This window comes from Aptenodytes patagonicus, chromosome 29 (assembly GCF_965638725.1).
Source record: "Aptenodytes patagonicus chromosome 29, bAptPat1.pri.cur, whole genome shotgun sequence".
NCBI classification, from domain to species: Eukaryota; Metazoa; Chordata; class Aves; order Sphenisciformes; family Spheniscidae; genus Aptenodytes; species Aptenodytes patagonicus.
This window is the reverse complement of record NC_134977.1, coordinates 1,456,163-1,478,273: the sequence shown is the minus strand read 5'-3', so window position 1 is coordinate 1,478,273 and position 22,111 is coordinate 1,456,163. Positions and strand designations below refer to the sequence as shown.

Here is a 22,111-nt window from a genome sequence, read left to right as displayed (position 1 = left end):
GCCACCCTCCGGGACGTCCCCAGCTGTCATTCATACGCTGCCCCCAGCCCTGGAGGGGGACAATTTCAGACATACAATTTCAGGTGCAGTTGCTGATGGAGATGCCATTGAAGATGCAGACGCCACTGCAAGGACCACTGGAGATGTAGATGCCATGTCAGACAGCACTTCAGATGAAGATGCCATTGCAGGTGCAAGTACCATTACAGACACCATTGGGGATGGAGATGCCGTTGAAGATTCGGGCATTGATGCCACTGGAGATGGCATTGCAGATGCAGATACCACTGCAGATGGCCTTGCAGATGCAAGTACAATTTCAGATGCAATTGCCTTTAGAGCTGCTCTTGAAGATGCTGAAGCCATGGCAGACCCCCAGTTCAGATGCAGGTACTCCCTGTACCTTCAGTGGTGTGTCCATCACTACCTGTATGTGTAATGGCACCTCTCTCTGTAATGGTTCCCCTCTCAGGAACGAGATCGGTGTCTGTGTCTGTATCTATAGGTGTAATGGAATGTGCACTCGTGTCTGTGGCTGGTCTTGTGGCTGTAGTTGTATGTGTAATTCTGTCCGTATCTATGAGCGCACCTGCAATTGCATGTGTAATGGTGCCTGTGGCTGTACTTGTATCTGTAATGGCAGGTTTATCGTGTCTGTATCTGCCCTTGTATCTGCTGTTGCATCTGCAATTGAATCGGGATCTTCCTCACGGTATTGCTGTCTGTGGCTGTAGCTGAAAAGGCATTGTCAAGGCTATCTGCAACGGCAGCTGCATCTGCAATGCCATCTGCAATGGCAGATGCAGCTGCAAAGGCATCTGCATCTGCAATGGCATTTGTAATGCTATGGGTGTCTGCAGTGGCCTCTGCATCTTCATTGGTACCTGCAGCTGCAATGGCATCTGCCTCTCCTATTGTGTCTGCACCTGACTTTGCATCAGCAATGGCCTCTGCTGTGGTTTCTACAGTCGTATGTGCAGCTGCAGCAGTATCTGCATCAGAAATGGCGTCTGCAGCTGCAGCAGTATCTGCAACGGCATCTGCATCTGCACTGGTATTGGCTTTGGCGTCCGCATCTGCATAATTATCAGGAATGGTATGTGCATCAGAATCAGCATTGCTACCTGCATCTGCAGGGGTAGCTGCAATGGTACCTGCATCTCCAAATTGGTCTACGTCTGCAGTGGCATCAGCATCTCCACTGGGATGTCCATCTGCAATCTATGCTGACCTGCAACGCTCTCTGCAATCGTATTTGCCCCTGGAATGACATCTGCAACGGCACCTGCATCCGTAATGGTATATGCGTGGGAGTGTGAAATGCAATAGCATCTGCAATATCCTCTGCATCTGCTCCGGTCCCTGCATCTGCACTGCTATCTGCCACGGCATCTGCACGAGTCATGGTATCTGCATCTGCTATGATGTCAGCATCTGAAATGGCATCAGTAACGCCACCTGCAGTGGTGTATGCAATGGTATTTGAGAGTGAAGTGGTATCTGCAATGGGATCTGCAATGACACCTGCAAGGGCATCAGCATCTGCAATGCTATTAGGAATGGATCATCCATCTGCAAAGGTATCTGCAGTGGCATCTGCATCTCCAGCGGTATCTCCATCTCCAGTAGTACGTCCACCTGCAATGCTCTCTATTGGTATTTGCATCTGAAGAGAGGTGTGGGGTTTTCCCTCAGATGGCCAAAACCAAATGATTGGAAAACACAGGATGGGTTGCAATGCCTGTCAGGTCATAATAAATTAATAGAAGGTCGAGAGAAAGAGAGGTGCTGCGATGACAGATGGTGAATTTCACAACCTGCCTCATACCCAGAGGCTCAAGCTCCGCACACTCCATGCTCCTGTGTGGCAGGCGGCTTTCCGCAGCAATGCTGCTCATCAGGCAGTGTTAAAGACATCAATGCCCGACTCTCCTCCAGCACGAGCTGCCCACTGAGCCAAAGCACCCGGAGGACAGGGGCAGCAAGGCCACTGGTACGGCCGAGGCTGCCCGCGGGCTGTCGGGGCCTCCTGGGGGGAGCTGGTAGTTTCCTCGAATTACTTGGAAGAGTGAAGCAATTTGCGACAGGTGCACTTTTGAGACAGGCATTTCTGCTCTAAGGAGAGTAACCGAAATTAGCCACTCCCTTACTGTTCACAGTCCCATTCTACACACAGACCCCTTCAGCAGCAAAGCTGGCTGCAGACTCCTGCGCTCCCACTGCCTGCGCTCGTAGGGGCATCAGGCCCAGGTGCTTCTTTGGGAGCCCCCTGAGCAAACCCAGAAAGTGGATGAACGTGTCAAAGACGCTGCACCTCACCCATTAAACAAAGAGAGAGATGGCTCAGGGAGACACCACGGCCAGCAGCAGTGTTTGCCACATCCAAGTGTCCTCCTCCGAACCCCACAGAGCTGCTGAGTGCTGCCGGAATCTCCTATTTCCCCCAACCTGCTGCTTGTACAGACCAGACGTGGTGGTTCCACTGCATCTCCTGAAAGAAAGCAGGGGAGCAAGAGTGCAGAGGCGAGGGGAGAGAGGTCCCCATGGAGTGGAGTCCTTGGAATTAAATGCCTTTTGCGGAGGTTTCTCACGTCAGGACAGGCCAGGAAAACAGAAGAAATACAGAGTGGGAAGACTCCGGCAGGCAACATCTCAAAGGGGCTGAGCTCTGCCTGCTAGCCAGTTGTACTAGCTCTCCGAACAGCAGTAACAAGAGCAGCAGCAGCAGCAGCTCCCGAAGACAGGCAATTTACAGAGCATAGTCTCTTCTCAGCAGATACAAGCATAACCCTGACACCTCGCCTACCCTAAGCAGCCCCCTCCTGCGCCACTCCTGGGAGAGGAGCAAGCTCTGGGCCGGGTGGGGGGCTGGAGGGAAGCGGGTGACACTGGCCAGGAGGTGAGGACCAGCTCCCCCAGGGGCACAGTGCCCCCAGGGGCCCCAGGCCAGCACAGCCCCAATCCTGCGGCCGTGGTCCTCTAGGGCATGGCCAGGCTGCGCTGCCTCCTTGTGCCACCCCACCTCGGTGGGAGGTGAGAGGTCCCCAGGCACTCCCTGTGCTCTTGGGGTGCTGGGACCTTGAGATCGGGCTGTGGGACGTTCTCTGCTCTGGGAGCAGAACAGGCACTCTGGGTGTCTCGCTCGCATGTGGCTGTCCCTATTGCTGCTCTCAAAAGGCCAGGCAGAAATCCCTCCAGAGGCCAGGACCAACCCCACCTGAACTGCAGTGTCCTGCCCGATTGCCGACAGGTTTTCCTGCCTTCCCAGATTGCCCTGTCCCCGCCACCCTAAGCCCCAAGGAGCAGAGACGGGTAAGGGCTTTGTGGCAAGGACGGAGGGGTGAGGGGGGAAGTTTGCTCATCCAAGGGTTGAAGGCGCTGGGACATGTGGGGCTTCCCACCCGTTGGACTCCATGGTGAAGGGCGAGGGGCAGAGCACAGCTGGAGCCAGAGGAGCACAGCTGGAGCTGGGGCTGCCTGACTCCTCAGGGGATGGAGGGCGGGAAGGGTGTGGGGAGGGATGTCCCTGACTTTCCTGGGAATGCTGTCTGAGACCCCAGCCAGAACTAGGGCCATGCCTCCCCACCACCTCTTGCCTAAACTTCTTCCCTCTCATTACAGCTGCCTCTTGCGACCAACTGGTTCCCAAGGCTGGGCCTGGCCAGAGGAGGGAGGAGACTTGGGCCTGGCCTATTTTGGCTCATCAGGCTGGAGGATGACATCCTGAGCTGCATCACAAGGGCAGGCCTGGAGAGAGGGAGGATACTGGCACAAAGAGCTTGGAGAGATGTTTGAGCTCAAGCTCTCCAGGCAAGCCTAAATGAGGCCCTGCCTCTGGAGACTCTGCTTCCCAGAGCACCATGGGATGGCAGGGGATCCTCTGCTGACACGCTCTCATGGACAGATGTCCCCACCGCAGACATATACAGCTCCTCCAGGGGTGTGCTGCAATAGGAGGCAGAGGCAGGCGCTCGGCAGGAGTTGGGCTTGAGGAATGGTTCCTCTCCCCAAGGTGATATGCCAGCCAAGGAACGTTCTCCAATGGCACTGGACAGACCATGGAGGCAAACTGCACGTGGCCAGCCTTAGCATTGACCTCAGCGTGGGCTGAATCGCAGACCTCCTGGCGCTGAAGTCTCCTTGAGGGATAGCTGCTGCAGGGAATGTGCCTTCCCACGCTTTACCCTCAGCACTTCCCAGAGGGACCGTTTCCTCACTGGGCTCTAGTAACACAGTGAGCGCTGAGTGCTGACCAGGGCTGCCCTTCCCCCAGGGCCTCCCTCACCTCCCTGTGCCTCAGGCTGTAGACAAGGGGGTTGTCCAAAGGCGGCATGGTGTAGAAGAAGAAGTCCACTTTGTTGAGCTGCCTCAGCGGGTCTGTTCTGGGCAGCAGGTAGACGAGGATGCGGGTGCCACAAACAACAGTGATGACGGTGAGGTCGGAGGGTGACGTGACCCTGACCAGAAGACCTTTGAAGACCCAGAGGTCACCGATCTGTGCTGTGCTGCAGCGCAGCACAGCCTGACCGTCAGGCCTGAGCTGTCCTGCACGGATCTCCTGGCTGCAGGATAAACTCAGCCACCTCATTGCACCAGAGGAGCCTGCAGGCAGGGCAGGCACCTCAGCTCCCAGGATGCTGCGGGGAGGGACTACAGTTCCCAGCATGCTGTGGGGCCACGTCCTCCTTCCTCTTCATCTGGTGAGGGTCATGTACAAATCTTCCTGCTGTCCCTTCATGTCCCTCCCCAGGTCAACTCCAGGTCAGCCTTGGCTTTCCTAGCCCTATCCCTCACCATCAGACAGCACCTCTCGCCTTCTCCTGGGTCACCTCCCTCTGTCCCCACCTCTTGTATCTACCTTTCCGTGCCTGAGCTCAGTGAGGAGCTCCTCACTCATCCATGCCGGGCTCCTGCTGCCTTTGCTTGATTTCCTCCTTGTCGGGAGGGACCTTTCTTGAGCTTGGAGGAGGTGGTCCGTGAATATCAAGTAGCTCTCCAGGACCCCTCTTCTCTCCAAGGCCATAGCCCATGGGATTCTTCCAAACAGATCTCTGACAAGGTTGAAATCTGCTGTCCTGGAAGCCAGGGCTGTGGTCCTGCTCTTTGCCCTGCTCCCTCCCCTCTGCATCCTCAACTCCACCATCTCACGGTCACTGCAGCCAAGGCTGCCGCTGACTGTCAAATGCCCAAGCAGTTCTGCCTTGTTCACCAGTGCCAGGTCCAGCAGAGCACCGCTCCTTCTGGGTTCCTCCATCCCCCGTGCCAGGAAATGCCCTCTAGAAATCTCCTAGATTGCTTGAGCCCTGCTGGATTGTCCTTCCAGCAGGTACCAGGGTGGTTCAGGTCCCCCATGAGGACCAGGGCCTGTGAACGTGAGGCTTCTCTCACTTGCCTGAAGAAGGCCTCATCTACATCTTCCTCCTGAACAGGAGGTCTCTAGCAGATACCTGCTAAGACGGCACCCACGTTGGTCTGCCTGCTGATCCTGACCCATAAGCTGGCTCCTGTCCCACCCTGAGCAGGAGGCAAGTCCACCTCCTCGCCTTCCCAGATGGTCCTTCCTGAAGAGCCCGTGTCCCTCCACCGCAGCCCTCCCGCGGTGCCATCTACCCACCACACCTCTGTGGTCCCAGTGTGGTCCCAGCCCAGTAATCACACACAGACTTCTGGCCCTGCTGCTGGTTCTCCACGCTGCGTGCATGAGCGTACAGGCACTTCAGGGAGGCACGAGCTGTGCTGGTTTCCCGGGAAGAGCGCGAGAGCCTCCTCTGCCGTGCTGCCTGTGTGTTGGGATGTGCAGGAGTGGGGCTGCACGTGTTCGAGCTGTGGGGCAGGTGTGGACTTTATTCCCTCCTGCCCCTAAGAGCAGTTCTGGGATCACACATGGGGTGTGTCTAATCCCTTTAGACGGATCCATCATCAGGCACAGGCCAGTCAGTCCAGCTGGGAACAGCCCCAGAGCTCTTTAGTTTGTATTTAGAGGTGGATCTCGGCAGCTGAGAAGCCTCCCAGCCCCTTGGCTAACAGCCACCGCTCCCGGCACCTTCCCCTCTGCTGCGGTACCAGCATCTAGTGCTAGGGAGGAAGAAAGAGAAGTGTGTGATTGTAAATGAGAAAGCAGAGAAATCCTGCAGGCGTAGCTCAGGCCACCTGTGATGGGATCTGCTTGCAAGGAAGGCTCCAGGTGTCTGGGAAGTGGGAGAGGCCCCTGATGCCCAAGCCCATGAGAAGGTCCCAGGTGCAGCTGATGAGCCTGGGGCTGAGTCAGGTTGGGCCAAGACCCTGAGTGTCCCATATGGGTGTCCCCCTTCGGGGCAAGGTGTCTTGGCCCAGGACTCTGCAAGGGAAGCACACGCTCTCTGGCTTGGAAGGGGGAAAGGCAGCCATCAGAGGGAGGATCCCTCTGTCTTCAGCCAGGACTTTCACAGCCCACATGGAAAGGCAGTTCTGGGTGCCCAGGCAGTGCCCTTTGGGTGTCAGGGAGGTGCAGCCCAAAGCCAGCCTCCAGAACCTGCTTCTGTCTCGCGAGGGGTGTCAGAGAAATGCCCTCTTTCCCCCAGGGCTGCCCTCGGTGGAGGGATGGGCCTTGCAGCCGGGGGAAGCACCATCCCTCTTTGGAGATAGTTACCAGGGGAGCTGCCTCTGCTGCTCTTGATGCCGCCTGTTGTTCTCAGCAACGTGCTTGAATATGTTCCTCCGTGCTTGATGCGGCTCCAGCCTTCTGAGGACCTGGACCGCTCGTGGGGAAAGGTGGCTGCAACAACAGGGAAACATCATCCCTCGGCCTCTGCCGGAGATCCCTTCTGCCTCTCGCCTCGTCCAGCCCCTGCCCCCACCCGGTCCCGCGTGTACCCACCCTTTCACCCTGTGGTGAGTTTTGGGCCTTGGCTGTGGGGGTACCCCAGGTCATGCCCGTGTTAGGAGACATCAGGGGGTGTCCCATGCAACTCAGGACGCAGCGACGGGGGTCCTGGACATGTCTGCGGGGTCACGGCTGCTCGACTGCCCCAGGCTGTGGCCAGAGCTGGCACACACTTACTCAGGATGGAGTCTCTCCAGCTGGGCTGCTGCTGCCATCTCCTCTGCTGGGAGAGGGTTTTCAGCCTTCCTCCACCTCTCGTTGGCCTCCTTTCTCCTGGGCTGGGCTGGAGGGTGGGGAGTCCAAGTGCCTCCAGTGCCGAGTGCCTGCCGGGGAGGAGACGCTCTCAGCAGACCAGATGGGAAACAGAGGTGCTGTTTCCCAGAGGACCTCTTGAAAGGAGCCTGCAGCAGGACTGGGAGCCGGGAGACTCAGCACCGCGTGCCCGTCATCACGGCTGATGGCTACTTTTGCCCCTCGGATCCTGCTGCCAATCTCTCCCTCACCAGGATGAGCAGGCAACCCCCTGCCCTGCAGCTGGGTGTCAGTCCTGCTCCCACCCCCTGGAGACCTGCCGCCCTGGGTGCCCCGACAGCGAGGGTCGCTGCTGCTCTCAGCGCTCTCAATCGCTGCCCGTACCTGGGGCGGCTGTCGGTCCTCCCCTGCAGACCAGGCTTCCCACGCCGCCCATTCTGCCTTGGCTTGCTGTCGCCGCTCTTGCCACTGGGTCTTCACCTGCTCCCACTCTGCAGACAGCTGCGAGACCTCCTGGAGGGGATGGAAACGCAGCAGCAGGCAGGATTAGTCTCAGCTCCTGGAGGGGCTTCCTTCGGGCCTGACCCGCGTTGGTGCCCCTTGCCTCAGCCAGGTCGGTCGGCAGCGCTTTGCCCCTAACAGATCAGGGGCCGCGGAGTCATGCCAGGCTCCTCAACTCATGGCAAACACAGCTGAGTGACCAAAGACCTCCGCTGTCAACGACCTAGAAAGGACTCGTACATTTTCCATAGCCCCTGGCCAGGATAAAGTGTTTCCTGACAACCCAGGGAGCAGTAACAGGCAGGAAGGGTGTGCAGCACCTTCCTTTTCGTGAAGAAGATCTGAAGGAGGTGACAAACAGGTTACAATGAACGCACGCCAAGGGATCCTTTCAGGATGGCTCTCTGCACAAAGAGGCTTTTGCCGAGTCTCAGACAGCACGGTAGTTACAGCAAGGTAGAGCACGTACCTGCAACGCTCTCTTGCAGCCCTCGGAGGACGGGAGTGCAGCGGTGGGCCTGGCGGGAGGAGCTGGCTCCCGCCTGCCTGCCTCTTTCGTCCTGGGGGAGCTGCCTGGACATGGGGGGAGCACACTGCAAAGAGACACCAGGAGGAGTTGGCATGAGCACGGGGCAGTTTGGTCTCCTGTTTTTGACTGGTATCAAAGCTCCCCAGGCTGGCAGAAGCAGCGGGGGCCGGGGGGGCCGTTTCCCATGGCAAGGAGGAGCCTTTCCTTAGCCCCATCGGGTGGATGGCAGAGGACTGCACCTCACGTCTGTTGTAAGGGCAAGGGAAGTGATGTGGGGTGCACTCAACATCTGCCGTCTTCCCCACTAAGAGGCCTGCGGTGGGGCAAACAAGCTCATAAAAACGGTGGGGCATGTGTCAGGGACCTTCCCGAGTCCCTACAGCCGGAACATCCAAAGGGGATGTCTCTCCTACATGGGTGCAAGGATCCCTTTCATCCCTTCCCACAAGGGTCTCACCTGGCAGAAGTCTTCTTCCCCGTGTCTTGCTGCCTGGTGCCTGGCCCCTGGCTTGGCAGCACGGGGAGGGAAAACTTCACCCGCCTCTGCGGGTGAAGCTCCTGCTTGTCAGGACACCCGTCTGTACCTGGGAAAGGAGGAAGCTCTTCAGAGCAGCCCCGTGGGGCGTGCGTTTTAACTGGGCTGTGGTCCCCCAGCGTGGGGCAGGGCCCCGCCTGGACAGCAGGGACCCGTTCCCGTACCTCTTCTGGTCCTGTGCTTTTCTGCAGCCTTCTTGTGCCAGGTGGAGAAAGCCTTGGCCTCCGATCTGCTGAACAGAATGAACTGAAACCTGGAAAGCAAATGGTGACACAGGCTTGAAGAAGGGTCAGCCCCTACCCTCTGCAGCTTCCCAGCGCTAATCCTCCTGACTGTCGTGCAAGGCATGGCATCCCTTTTCCTTTGTGGCCATGCACAGGTTTTACTGGCAATCTCCCCCCAACACCAGAAAATGTAGCTTCAAGTCCTCCCCGTGTGCAGTTGGTTCTTTCTGATAGGAATGACGGCAGGCTGGGCGTGAGAAACACGATCACGATGCCCAGTCACTCCAGGAGAATACACGCGTAGCCCCAGCTCAGCATTAGTTAACCAGAAACCAGTCACTTCAGGACTGATCCCTGACTCGATGCTGAGTGTGGAGCCCTGACAACGTGCACTGCTGAGCAGGAGCTGGGAAGCCGCCCGCTCGGTCGGTCGAGGGCTGCAGAGGAAACGCACTCACCTCGGGAACGCGTGGGCAGGAGCAGCCTGCATCCCCCGCGCGGTGGTCGCTCCACCGCAGACGGCTGCACCTGGCATCCACAGCCTCTGCAAAGTGACACAGAGCTGTTAGAGGGTTTCCAAGGCAGTTTCCTCTTGGCTCCCAAAGGAAGCAGACCTGTCTCCCGCTCACCCTTCGATAGGCTTCCCAAAGACATTGAAGCAGCCTTCAAAACCTGAGCAACTTACAGTGTGAAGCAGCGCAATGCGGCTGGCCTTGCTCTCCAGCCCTGTGACGCAGTCGTAATAAAACCGCATGCACAGGACATCGTCTTTGCAGGAGAGAACCCCAATGTCCTTGAAGGCGAAGGCGAGGCGCTGCCTGTTCCTCAGTTGGAAAGAGTACAAGAATATGGTCTCTTGCACACAGTCCTTCACCACGTGCTGCGGGAAGGAGGTGGCTCGCGATAGCCACTTGTAGTTCAGTGGCTTGATCTTGACATCGCCTGTAAGGAGAAGGAACATCGTCACTGCCAGCAGCAGGCCAAATTTCCATGTAAGATTCATAACAAAACGCCATAGAAAAGGTCGTTTCTAGAAACAGCTCTTGGGGAGTGGTTTGTTTGGGGGGAGCTCAAGCCATCCCCCGACCTTTGGAGGCAATTCTCTACTTCTCCCAGCCCTTTCCAAAGAGCAGAGAGCAGGCACCCCGCCCTCAGACATGGAGGGGGAAAGTGGAGGGTGGCCGCTGCCTTCTCACCAGGGATAACCACTGTGGGGAACGCGAGCTCCTGCAGACATAACGCATCAATGTCCAGCCGGAAGACGGGTCTTCGAACCACATACACCTCTTCTTCGCCGTGGAATCGCTCTTGGACCATAGCGAAGGTCCCGAGTCCTGTGACCAGGACACCCTGCCCAGGAAAAAGACAAAAAGGCTGATGAGTGAGTACTTTGGAGACGGGAAAAGTGAAGGCTTTGGAAAAGGCCCACGTTCTCCATTTCTTTTCTTCCCCTCCTCAAAATACTTGCTAACATCCCTTGGCTAGAGAAGATCCCAGGCATTTCCAGCACAGGGAATACCTATGGGACTGATCCCCAGGGATTGTCCTTGGCACGGGCCCAGCATAATCCCTGGTCTCTCTGCTTGGTCTCTCCACTCTGACCATAGCGAAGGGTGAAGCCCTATCGTGTGCCGAATGCTTTCTCAGGCTAGATCGGGACTAGTCTCTCTCGTGGTTGACCAAGAAGCAGCTGTGGGCGCACGGGGTTGTCTCGGTGTGCTGCCGCAATGCTCAGGGAGGGATCACTCCCCAGCGTCCAGGCTCTCCAGGGCAAAGGAGGACCAAGATGCCAGCCCACCTTGTCCAGCTTCAGCTGTCCCAGGATGTACGCAGACACAGCATCCCAGATAGCCACAACCTCTGGAAAGCAAGGGAGAGAGGTGTCAGGCTGCGGGCCAGCCAGCTCACAGCCTCTCGGCAAGCTCCTCGCCCAGGGAGTGACAGATGCAGGTGTCCACAAACAGCTGCGGAGCTGGGCTGTGCCCCAGTTTCAGGCTGCCAGCCTTCCTCTGCTCCCGGGGCAGGGCTGGAGCAGAAATGGGGATGTGGGAAGGGCTCAGGACCAGGGCTGTGGCCACCTAACCCCCACAAAGGGACGGCACCCCAGAGCCCAGGACATGATCTGCCAGCCTGGTGGCACAAGAGGATCCCGTGGGAAGGCGCAGAGGTTCTCCCAAAGGAGACTACTTCAAGGTAAAGGGCTGATTTACAGCAGAGGCATTTCCAGCCGGCTCGTGAGAGCCCTGTGGGAGTTGAAGGATGCCCCAGCCCCGGGGACGCAGGACCCCTTTTCATCCCAGAGCCAGAATCCCAAGAGGTACCAGCTCCCAGGGAAAGCTGGCCCCGCATGGCCCCCCTCGCGAGGGGACCGAGCCATTCCCACGGGAGCCTTGGGGCTCAGGGCAGCCCCAGCACCATGACCCGGGAGTCCTGGTTGCCGCACTGTTCCCCGAGCCCGGTGGGACCCTCAGGCAGGGCTCTCGCGGTAGCCCCCAGCCCTGTCCAGCCACCCCCACAGCCCGGCAGCTGCAGCTTTTGACAGTGGGCAGCCCCAGTGCGACCCCTCAAGAAGGAGCTCCCGAAACCCTTACCCCTGGTGGAGAGCTGCAGGAGCGTGGGGAACAAGCTGCGCAGCTCCAGGCTGACGGCCACGGTGCAGCAGCCCTCCATCGCGCTTGCTGCTTGCCCTCGGCTCAGGGAAAGGGATGCTCTTCGCAGCTCCTTGCCCAAAACTCCTCTCCAACGTGCCCCTGCTCTGCCTGTCAGGAAGGGTCCTGCCTGTCAGCGAGGGTCCCCCAGAGCAGCCCCGCTGCCTCCCGACCCGCTCCTGGCTGTGGAGCAGAGCAGCTCTGAAGGGCAGCAGTGGGGAGCCCCTGAGCAGTGCCCAGCAGCGCCCAGGCCTCGCCGGGAAGTGCCGGCACTGCCGCAGCGCTGGGGAGACCTCCCTGTGATGTGGGGTATCCCCCTGTGACAGCAGCCCGCATCATTTGAAGGTGCATTATGACACCAGCAGGGAGGCGGCACAAGTGGGGAGAGAGGAGATAGATTTCCCCTCTTGTCCTGGGAAACAGTCATCCCCTCTCTCCCCAGTCCTTTTCCAAAAACCCCGCCTGCCCCCTGCCCCAACATGTCTCTGCTACTGGGACCCCGTCTGGGCAGGTGGGCTTTGGGGGTTGGCTGCGGTTGGGCAGTTACAAGAGATGGGATCGAAGGCCTGTGGGATGCAACAGACCCTCCAGCGTGCACAAACGCTCTCTGCTGCGTCGCTTGCATGGTAGGAGTAGGATGGGCTTTATTGCACTGGTTTTGGCTGGGATGGAGTTAATTTTCTCTGTAGCAGCCCATGTGGTGCCGTGTGTTGGATTTGCGACCAAAACAGTCCTGATAACACATCGATGTTTGAGCTATCGCTCAACACTGCTTGCACAGCATCAAGGCCTCCTCTGTTTCTCACGCTGACCCACCAGCAACGAGGCTGGGGGTGGGCAAGAAGTTGGGAGGGGACACAGCCGGGGCAGCTGGTCCCAACAAACCAAAGGGATATCCCACACCACATGACGTCGCGCTCAGCAATAAAAGTGGGGGAAAGAAGGAACAAGGCGTGTGTGGGGTGTACGTTCAAGGCTATGGCGTTTGTCTTTCCAAGTTACTGTTATGCCTGATGAAGCCCTGATCATAATGAATAGCAAAAGGTTCAGTTGCCCTAAATTTTGGCATCTGCTGTCATTTCAACTGGCCAAAGGAATTTCCCAACAACCTCCAAGAAGATGCCCCCAAATGTTGTCCGCTCTCTCAGAGTTGCTCCAGTAGAGCTTGCAGTTACCTGCACATATCTTGGACCATCTCTAGTACCTCACATGCCACCAGGTGTTTGTGTCTGAGCAGCTCACTGTGCCCTCCCTCTCCACTGAGACAAGGAGCTCACATGCAGGTGGCCATTTTGTGCACACCTGAACTGAGGCAAGAGGACTCCCACCTCCTTTGATGGATTTGTGGGTTTGTGGTGTGCATGGGAGGGAGCCAAGTCCCTTTCTGGCCCCAGGGCTGAAAACACAGGAGGAGGTGCCGCCGTTGACTCGGCTGAATCCCTTGCCTCCGCAGGGGTACAGGAGATCCCTCCCTGGCCCTGTCTGGGTGTCCTGCCTAACGATGGGACAAGGAAAGGCAATTCTCATGCCCATTTTTTTTCCTGAGGTGAGAAATGACACTGCTGGAAAGAAGTCTCTCTCCCCAGCTGAGGGAGGGAACGTCAGTGATTCCTTCAGCCTGTTTCACAGCAGGTTCCCCTGGAGCCCCAGGGCCACCTGAAGGGAGCCCAGAGGTGGGGAGAAAAAGTGATGCCTTGGGCTGGTCCTCTGCTGCTGAGCTGGGCTGGGCTCCTGGGATGGAGGGAGCTCCTGGCAACTGGGCAGCGCTGCAGAGAGACAGCTCTGCCCAGGAGCAGCTCCTCTGCAAAGCGCAGCAGGGCTGAGGGCACTGCTTGCAGGCACCGAGGGGAGAGGAGCAAGGCAGGGAGAGGTTAAAGGCAGCGTGGAGTAGGAGGGTGCTGAGACCTGACTGGGGGAGAAATGTTGCAACCACAGAACTAGCTGAAGCTGGCAGGTGCAAGCAGCATGAAGCAGAATAGGACCAAGGAAACAATTCCGAGAGAATGAGGTAACTTCAGAAGGCGGCCAGCCCAGCAACCAAGAAAACCAACAAGAAATCAAGAGACCACCGACCAGGCTTAAGTGATTGGACTTGGGGATGGGATGATGGGTGGTACGTTCCGGGAAATCTGTCTGTAAGGGTATAATTGGGGTCTGCGATCAGCACTAGGGGTCCCTCCTTGGAGGCACCCAGCTCGTGCTGCTCTGCATGGTGGATAAATAAACCCTTATTTCCCCAGCAGATTGGCGACTCGTCTTCTGCGAGCAGGAGCCTAGGGCCGAGCCCTGTGAGGTGGCACCTGCATAATTCCTACCATGGCCTAGGTGGCGGCTGCGTAATTCCTGAAACAACAAGCCAGGTGCCTGCTTCTGCCCTATCACCTCCCATTCCACCCATGACATCGCAAGCAGCTGCACAAGCCAGGGGCTGGCCCCCGGCCTCACACCTCCTCAACCACCTATGACATCACAAGCGTCTGCAAAAGCCAGGAGCTTACTCCTGCCCTAATAGCTACACCTGCCATTGACACCAGAAGCAGCTGTACAAGCCAGCTGCCTCCTCCTGCCCTATCACAGATGCAGGTCAATATGACAACACAAGCACCTCCACAAGCCCTCTAACTACTCAAACACATGTGACATCGCAAGGACCTGCGGAAGCCACCTACATAGTCCTGCCCTAACAGCTACTCGGCCACCTGTGACATCACAAGGACCTGCACAAGCCAGCTGCATGCCCCTGCCCTACCAGCTCCTCGGCCATCAGTGACAACATAAGCAGCAGCACAAGCCAGGTCCCGCTCCTGCCCTGTAACGTCTTCAGGGACTTAGGACGTCACAGGCAGCGACACAAGCCAGGGGCCTGCTCCTGCCCTAAGAGCACAGAGCCACCATTGACGTGACAAGCTCCTCAGAAGCCAGGTGCCCTTTCATACCCAGTCAGTTACTTAGCTACCAGTGACATCAGAAGGAGCTGTAAAAGCCAGGTCCTCCTCCTGCACTACCACCTACTCGGACACCTATGACATCACAAGCACCTGCACAGCAGGAGCGTCCTCACTTCCAACACCCTGGCTTTTTCACCATCTCCCCGTGCTCTCCTCTCTCCCAGGCACCTCTCTCACCCACTCCATGACCTCCCAATGCCCCTGTCTGTCTTTGTGTTGGTGTGGCACGTTACCTCGGAAGCATTGTCCCAGCCAGGTCACCCGCACCTCCTTCTCCCTCTGCTGTCATCGTGACTGTCCCAGCTGTCTGATGTGCTCTTTGACCTCAGGCGCCCTCTCGTCCTGCCTCCCTTCTGCTGTTAAGTCCTGTTCCTGCAAGAGAAGTGACAACCAGTTGGTGTCCCCTCTGTGGCACCTTACCTGCATCTTCCTGCGCTGGACAGCTGGTGGGAACTGTCACCATCAGCCTCAGCAATGCGTGAAGTCTTCTCCTGGCACAGGAACAGCTCTGGGTGTGCTTGGTGCGTACCATGCTTCCTGAAGGAGAACGGCAACACTCAGAACGACTCCTGGGCAACGTTCTGCTGCGAGAGCTGATTGGAAGGCAGGTTTGCCGCACGTCCCGAGCCTGGTCCAGGGTTCTCCCTGTCCCCCAGCTCGGCCACGGGTCCCACATCTGCCTCCTTCCAGCAGGATTTTGGAAAGCCCGTTCCCAGCTGTGAGCGCCAGCCCAAGGGCACGGGGCAGAAACAGCTCCCACCCCCGAGGGCCCCAGCCCCCAGCTGGCCTCTGTCCCCACACTACTAACACTTCCAAACAGGCTCTCCCTCTAACTGAATTATCTTCCGTTTGAAGAAAAGAAACACTATGCTTCCAGGTTAAGTAGGCTAAGGCGGTTAGAGGGAGATTTGGGCTTCAATTCCAGAACAAAAGAATTTCCATTACACAATCTCAGCCACCACCTCCACGACCGTCTTGTCAGTGACCCACAAATGCTGCGCTGTAAAACATCTAATAACGGCTAATAAAAAGAATCCTCTCCTCCCCAAATCTTTGTTTCCCTCATAGCCTCAGACTACCGCAGTAATAATCATACCATTATTTTGTAATTACCACCCATCTGAAACCCCTCCAAAGCATCATTCCCTGACCTGACTGACAGCACTGTTGGTAAGGGAGAACCACCACTAACCACGCACCCACCCGTTAGTCCTTTTGCAGCAAGGCCTCTGTGACCAAGCACGTCTACACGGATACCTCTGCCTGAAAGGAGACGACCACGTCCTCTGTAAATCTTTGAAAAGAACAGTACACTGAAGGAAAACTGTTCGTATCAACTGTAAATGACACGTTTCTGCTGTCAAAGGTTGTAACGCTTTGGAGTATCTTCGCCATCCTCATCTTCTTTGTCTTCACTCTCTTCTGATGACACTAGAACTCCCGTACCTCAACAGAACGTTAACCTGTTCAAGTACTCTTGCAAAGCATATAAAATCCAAAATGCCCTACACAGATGCCTGCAGGTTTTGCTATTACCCTCACGTTAACGACACAATCAGTCCTGCCAAACCTACAGCCTGCAAAACCGGAAGACGATCAGCACACAGGCTCATATGGATCGAACTTGTTCTGTCCTTGCCAAAACCGCTGGCGACTTGTCATCAGCCTCAGTGACTAACAGCAGGCAAGACTCATCTGGCTTAGCTCTGACGCAGCTCCGAGGAAAATGGCTACTTCAGAAAGTCACGTCTTGTTGTCTTGGGAAAGTGTTTCAAGGAAATGTTTTTAATACTCTAGAGCGGTAAGTCTAAGCATGGTAATCTCGCTCCACGTCCTAGCTCTGCCACAGATAAAACCTACCTGCTCATTAAAATGGATTAAATGTTATTCCTTGGAAAGCACTACCATTCTTTTTTTTTTTTTTTTGTCTCTTCACCAAAAGGGTGGCACTTCTTTCCTAATGCAAGACGAGTTACGTGGGGTATAGAGACAGCCCATGGAAAACTGAGCAATGAGTCTGTGATCACTGCCATCCCCATTCCTTGGCACTCCAACACTCCTAGCACACTCCTGTCCTTGCTGCGGTCAAGTCACGCAGGCTGCGTGACACGTATCAGATGCTGACTTCACCAGGTATTGCCCAAATCACCTCTTATTCGAGATCTGATCAGCTCAACTACTGCCACAGCCTTTTCTGTTCTTACATGCAGTCTTGTCCCATTCTGGCCCTCTCAGAAAGCTCCTACAAGGATTGTCTCACTCACTGCCTTAATTGCAACTAACGGTCTCCTTAACAGCCTGAAGTTGTTTCCGTCACTTCACACATACACTTAATATGGCCTTTTGTGACCCAGCCCCCTTCCTTGTGTGATTTCTCACCGAGTACCAAGATGACAGCTCTCAAGTATATGTCCTGTGACCCGCTTCCACCAACTGTCCCCTGCTACACACCAACAGGAGCAGCACTGTCTTGTCCCATGGCCATCTCCATGCTCGGGAGGAGCTGTGCACACACCCCTGCAACCGGCCTTGCTGCCGGGTGCTGCTCAAGGCCATGAAAACTGTCATGCTATGGCTGTACCCACACCACTGTTCCTCATGCTGAGTGACACCGCCCATTTCTATCAGCCTGCCACCTATGAGAAAGTGGAAGCATGTTTTATTGTAAGAGGAAACCCTGAATTGGAAACTTAGTTCACGGCCTCATTTGCCCCTCCATGCACATATCCAGTGAACAGCCCAGGAAACGTTACAGAAGTGATTAGCAAAGCAAACCCAGGGCACCTCGAGAGACCCCGTAACTACACGGGTCTGTCTTTCCTCTTCACCCCCAAGGTCCCAAAGCACCGAGGCAGGAGCAGGCAGGGCAGTCATGCGCTCGGGTCGCACTGGGGACGAGAGAGCAGGAACAGCCCTCTGGCACCCAGGATTAGCAACAACAATTGCTGCTCTGAGCTGGGGTTACTCCACGTGCAAGGACAGTACTGATCCAGATACGAAACTGAGGGTGTCAGTTAATCCCAGGTGCCACATACACTGTACCGTCTTCCATCACCTCCTCTCGATGAACTATTTTCCAGTCTCTTCCATCTCACCCCAGTTCAGATACCTGCACTCTGGCTCGGGGCTGACTGGGGGCTGGCGACCCTCGGGGCAGCAGCAGGAACCGCTCTGACCCTGGTTGTGGGGTTGTCCCTGGGGCTGAGCACTCGGGCCCAGGGCTAATGAACTGGGCCATGGTGGGGCCCGTGGGCGGTGAAGTCTCCAGGTGCCTGCCAGGCCCATCCACACTGGGAGATACCTGCTCTGGCACCTGCAGCACACCTGAGCTGAGCTGGCCTGGGCCTGGGCCTGGTTTGTAGTTCCTGTTCCTGTTCCTGGCCCTGGCCCTGGCCCTGGCCCTGGCCCTGGCCCTTGTCCCCCCTCACCCCGACTGCCCCCAGCCCACCTCTCACCCATTTCTCCTCAGGCTGCTCAGCCTCCACCCCCTCCGGCCCCGCCCCAGTCCAGCTGTGACTGACAGGCTGCCTCCGGTTCTGCTGATTGGCTCAGCCGTGGCCAATGGTGCGGCCGTTGCTGGGTGGGCACAGGCAGCCCAGGCCTCTCTTCACAGAGCTGCCCTGTGCCTGCTGCCCCTCAGCCAGCCGGGACACTGGGCCTGCGGAGAGACGGCCTTCAAGAAGGGCTGTTGCACCTGGAGCTGTTCTCTCAGCAGCACAAGGTGTGTGCACAGCTCTGCTGTCCCTCGGTGCGCTCATGGGGTCTGGGCCTGCTCAGGGAGAGAGGGGAGGGAAAGGGGGGTGAAGAGGAGGGGAGGGGACAGGAGAGGAGCTGCCCTGGATCTGCTCTGGATCGGGGAGTCTTCCCCAAAATGCGTGTCTGTCTGTGCTGCCAGCCACAGCCCTGAGCAGGAGGAGCTGCGTGATGGGAGCCGGTGGTGTCAGCCAGGCCGGCACCTGGCAGGAGAGCCCCCGGTCCCACCGCCTGTGCTAAGCCCAGCACCCAGGGCCTTCCTCAGGCCTCGCCTTCCCCCAGGCGGTGAGGAGGAGAGACGCCCTGTCCTGGTGTGGCCCAGGGCATCCTCCTGTGGCTGGAAGGAAGGACAGAGCCCCCTCGCTCTCCCTACGGGCTCTGACCGCTGTCCTTCCCTTCTGTCCCCAGGGCTCCCCAGCAGTGGCAGGCCCCGCAGGGCTTCAGGGCCAAGCAAAGGCAGGGGCTGCTGGGGCTCAGGGCAGCTTTGGGCACCTCCCAAGCTGAGGCGCGGCTGCCCCTTTGCTTCTGCAGATGCAGATATGTGCTACCTCCTTTGTGGTCAAAACTGTTTCTCCTCGTGGCACGTGGACGGGACAGATGCCACGTCCCTGTTAGTCTGGGAGGACTTGAGGGAAACGAGGAAGTCCCAGCATGCACACAGGTAGGGGGACAGTGGAAAGGAGCCCTGTCAGGGTTGTTCTGCTGTTTCGCATCTGAACTCAGACGTTTGTGTGTACCAAAGTCAGCTTTTTTTAAATTTAATTTAGCTTTTGCTAATGATTACTTCTTTTGGGGTCCTGTGACAGTGACAGTAAGTTTGTCTGCCTGCAGCAGTGCAGCAGTTAAAACTACCACTGAAACAGTTTTGACGATGGGTGCTGTTCTGTGTATTTTGGTTTTGGTACTCACTTCAGTGAGCTAGAATTACTTCCTTGCGATTAGGTGACGGGGATCTTCTTGCACCGATTTTCTCTTTCTGGAGTGTGTCCTGACAGCCTTTGTCATCCAGAGCTGTCCCCTCTGTTCCCGAAAGTAGCGATGGCAGCGATGTGGAACGTCTCCTGTGAGTAACGGCTTCACCAGTAGGCTTGGGTTTTGTGAATCCCCATGGATAAATGCGTGTGGCAGGTGCTCCATTCCTTAATTTTGATGTGCTGACAATCTAGAGTGAATCTGGAGGCGTTTCGTCCTCCTCGTCGTCCTCCTCCTCCTCCTTTTCCTCCTCCTCCTTTTCCTGTTCTTCCTTCCCATTTTTCTTCCTCCCCTTCCTCCTCTTCTTTTTCCTCCTACTCCTCCTCTGATTCTTTGTCCTCCTCTTCCTGTTCTCCCTCCTCCTGTTCTTCCTCCTCGTACTCCTCCTGTTCTTCCTCCTCCTCCTCCTCCTCCTTCTCCTGGTCTTTTTTGTCTTGTTCCTCCTCTTGCTCCTCCTGTTCCTCCTCTTCCTGTTCTTCCTCCTGTTCTTCTTCCTCTTCTTATTCCTCCTTCCCCTGTTTTTCCTCCTGTTGTTCCTTCTCCCCCTCCTCCTCCTTTTCTTGTACTACTTCCTCTTCTTCCTCCTCTTCCTCCTCCTCCTCCTCCTCCTCCTCCTGCTCTTCCTCCTTTTCCTGCTCCTTCTCCTGATTTTTATTTTCCTCCTCCTCCTGCTGTTCTTCTCCTCCTCTTCCATCTCCCCTTTTTCCTTCTCCTGTATTTCCTCCTCCTTCTCCTCCTGTTCTTCCTCCTTCTTTTCTTCTTTCTCCTGTTCTTCCTCTTCCTCCTCCTGTTCTCCTTTCTCCTTGCTCAATTCCTCCTGTTCTTCCTCCTCCTCCTCCTTTTCCTCTTCATCCTTATTCTTTTCTGCTTTCTCCTCCTCCTTATCTTCCTTCTCTTTCTCTTCCTCTCCCTCCTCCTGCTTTTCCTCCTGTTCTTCTGTTTTTCCTCCTCCTCCTCCTCCTCCGCCTCCTGTTCTTCCCCCTCTTCCTTTCTTCCTGTTATTCCTCCTCCTCATCCTCCTCCTTTCTCTTCTCCTGTTCTTCATCCCCTTGTTCCTCCTCCTGCTCTTCTTCCTCCTCCTTTTGTTCCTCCTCCTGTACATCCTCTTCCTCCTCTTCTTCCTCCTCTACTACCTGCTGTTCTTCTTCTTCCTCCTCCTACTTTTGTCCTTCCTTCTTTTCTTCCTTAGGTTCCTCCTCAAACTCCTCCTCTTCTTGCACTTCTTCTTCTTCTTCTTCTTGTTTTTTCTCATGTTCTTCATCCTGGTCTTCCTACCGCTCTTTCTCCCCGTCTTGTTCTTCTTTCTCCTCCTTTTCATCTTACTCCAGCTCTTCCTCCCCGTCTTCATCCTCTTCGTCATTCTCCTTCTCTTTTTCCTTCTCCTCCTCCTTCTGCTCATCTTCCTCCTCCTCCTCCTCCTCCTCCTCTTCTGCCTCTGCATGTTTATCCTCTGCATGTTCTTCCATTCAACAAAAAGTTGTCTCTGCCGCTCCGTGGCTCACCCAGTGCTCCCAATGCCACCCCAGTACTGCCAGTGAGGCTTCCTGGCTTCCCGCTGTGGTCCCAGCGCTGCCCTAGTGCTCCCAGTGCGCTCCCAGACTCCCCACAGTGTTCCCGGTGCGGCTCCAAGACTCCCCCCAGCTTTCCCAGTGCCATCCCAGTGCCCCCAGTTTGCCTTGCTGGCTCCCACGAGTGCTCTCAGTAGCGCCCCAGTGCTCCCAGTGCCACTCCCTGGCTCACCCAGTGCTCCCAGTGCTGCCCCACTGCTCCCAGTGTGCTTCCTGGCTCCCCCTAGTGCACCCAGTGCCATCCCAGTGCTCCCAGTGTGGCTCCCTCACTCTCCCCAGTGTTCCCAGTCCCGCTCCAGTGCTCCCAGTGCGGCTCCCTGCTGCTCCCCAGTGCTATCCCAGTGATCCCAGTGCCATCTCATTGCTCCCAGTGCTGCTCCCTGGCTCCCCCAGTGCACCAGTGCCGTCCCAGTGCTCCCAATGAGGATCCGTGGCCGCCCAAGTGCTCCCAGTGCTCCCAGTGCTGCTACCTGGCTCCCTCAGTGCTCACAGTGCCATACCAGTCCTCCCAGTGTGGGTACCTGGCTCCCCACAGTGCTCCTAGTCGCACCCCAGTGCTCCCAGTGGCGCCTCAGTGGTCCCCGGTCGGCTCGCTGGCTCCCCCCAGTGCTCCCAGTACTGCTCCCTGGCTACCCCCAGTGCTCCCAGTAGCATTCTGGTTCTCCCAGTGCTGTACCAGTGTCCCAATGCCGCTCTGAGACTCACCCCAGTGCTCCTGGTGCCACCCCAGTGCTCCCGACGCGTCTCCCACACTCCCGCTCGTGCTGCCGGTGCTGCCCCAGTGCTCCCAGTGCGACTCCTAGACTTCCCCCAGTGCTCCCATTGCAGCTCCCTGGTTCTCTTCAGTGCTCCCACTGCCATCCCAGTGCTCCCAGTGCGGCTCCCTGGCTCCCTGGCTCCTCACAGTGCTCCCAGTTCCGCCCCAGTGCTCCCAGTGCTGCTCCCTGGTTACTGCCAGTGCTCCCAGTGCCAGGACCTTGCTCCCCCCCGTGCTCCTAGTCCCGCCCCAGTGCTACCAGTTTGGCTCCTTCACTCTCCCCAGTAGTCCCAATACCGCTCCCTGGCTCCCCTCAGTGTTCCCAGTGCTGCCCCAGTGCTCCCAGTTCCTTCCCAGTGCTCCCAGTTTGGCTGCCTCACTCTCCCCCGCCTTCCCAGTCCCCCTCCCAGTGCTCCCAGTGCTGCTCACTGGCTCCCCCCTGTGCTACCAGTGCCATCCCAGTGGTCCCAGTGCAGCTTCCTGGCTCCCCGCAGTGCTTCCAGTGCCACCCCAGTGTTCTCAGTCTGGTCGCAGACTCTCCCCAGTGCTCCCAGTTCGGCTC

General features: G+C 57.1%; 1 protein-coding gene across 1 annotated transcript in view; it reads left to right on the top strand.

Moving 5' to 3' along the window:
• Positions 1-22,111, top strand: part of LOC143171648 (scavenger receptor cysteine-rich type 1 protein M130-like) — a 94,717-nt gene that overhangs the window by 29,316 nt on the left and 43,290 nt on the right.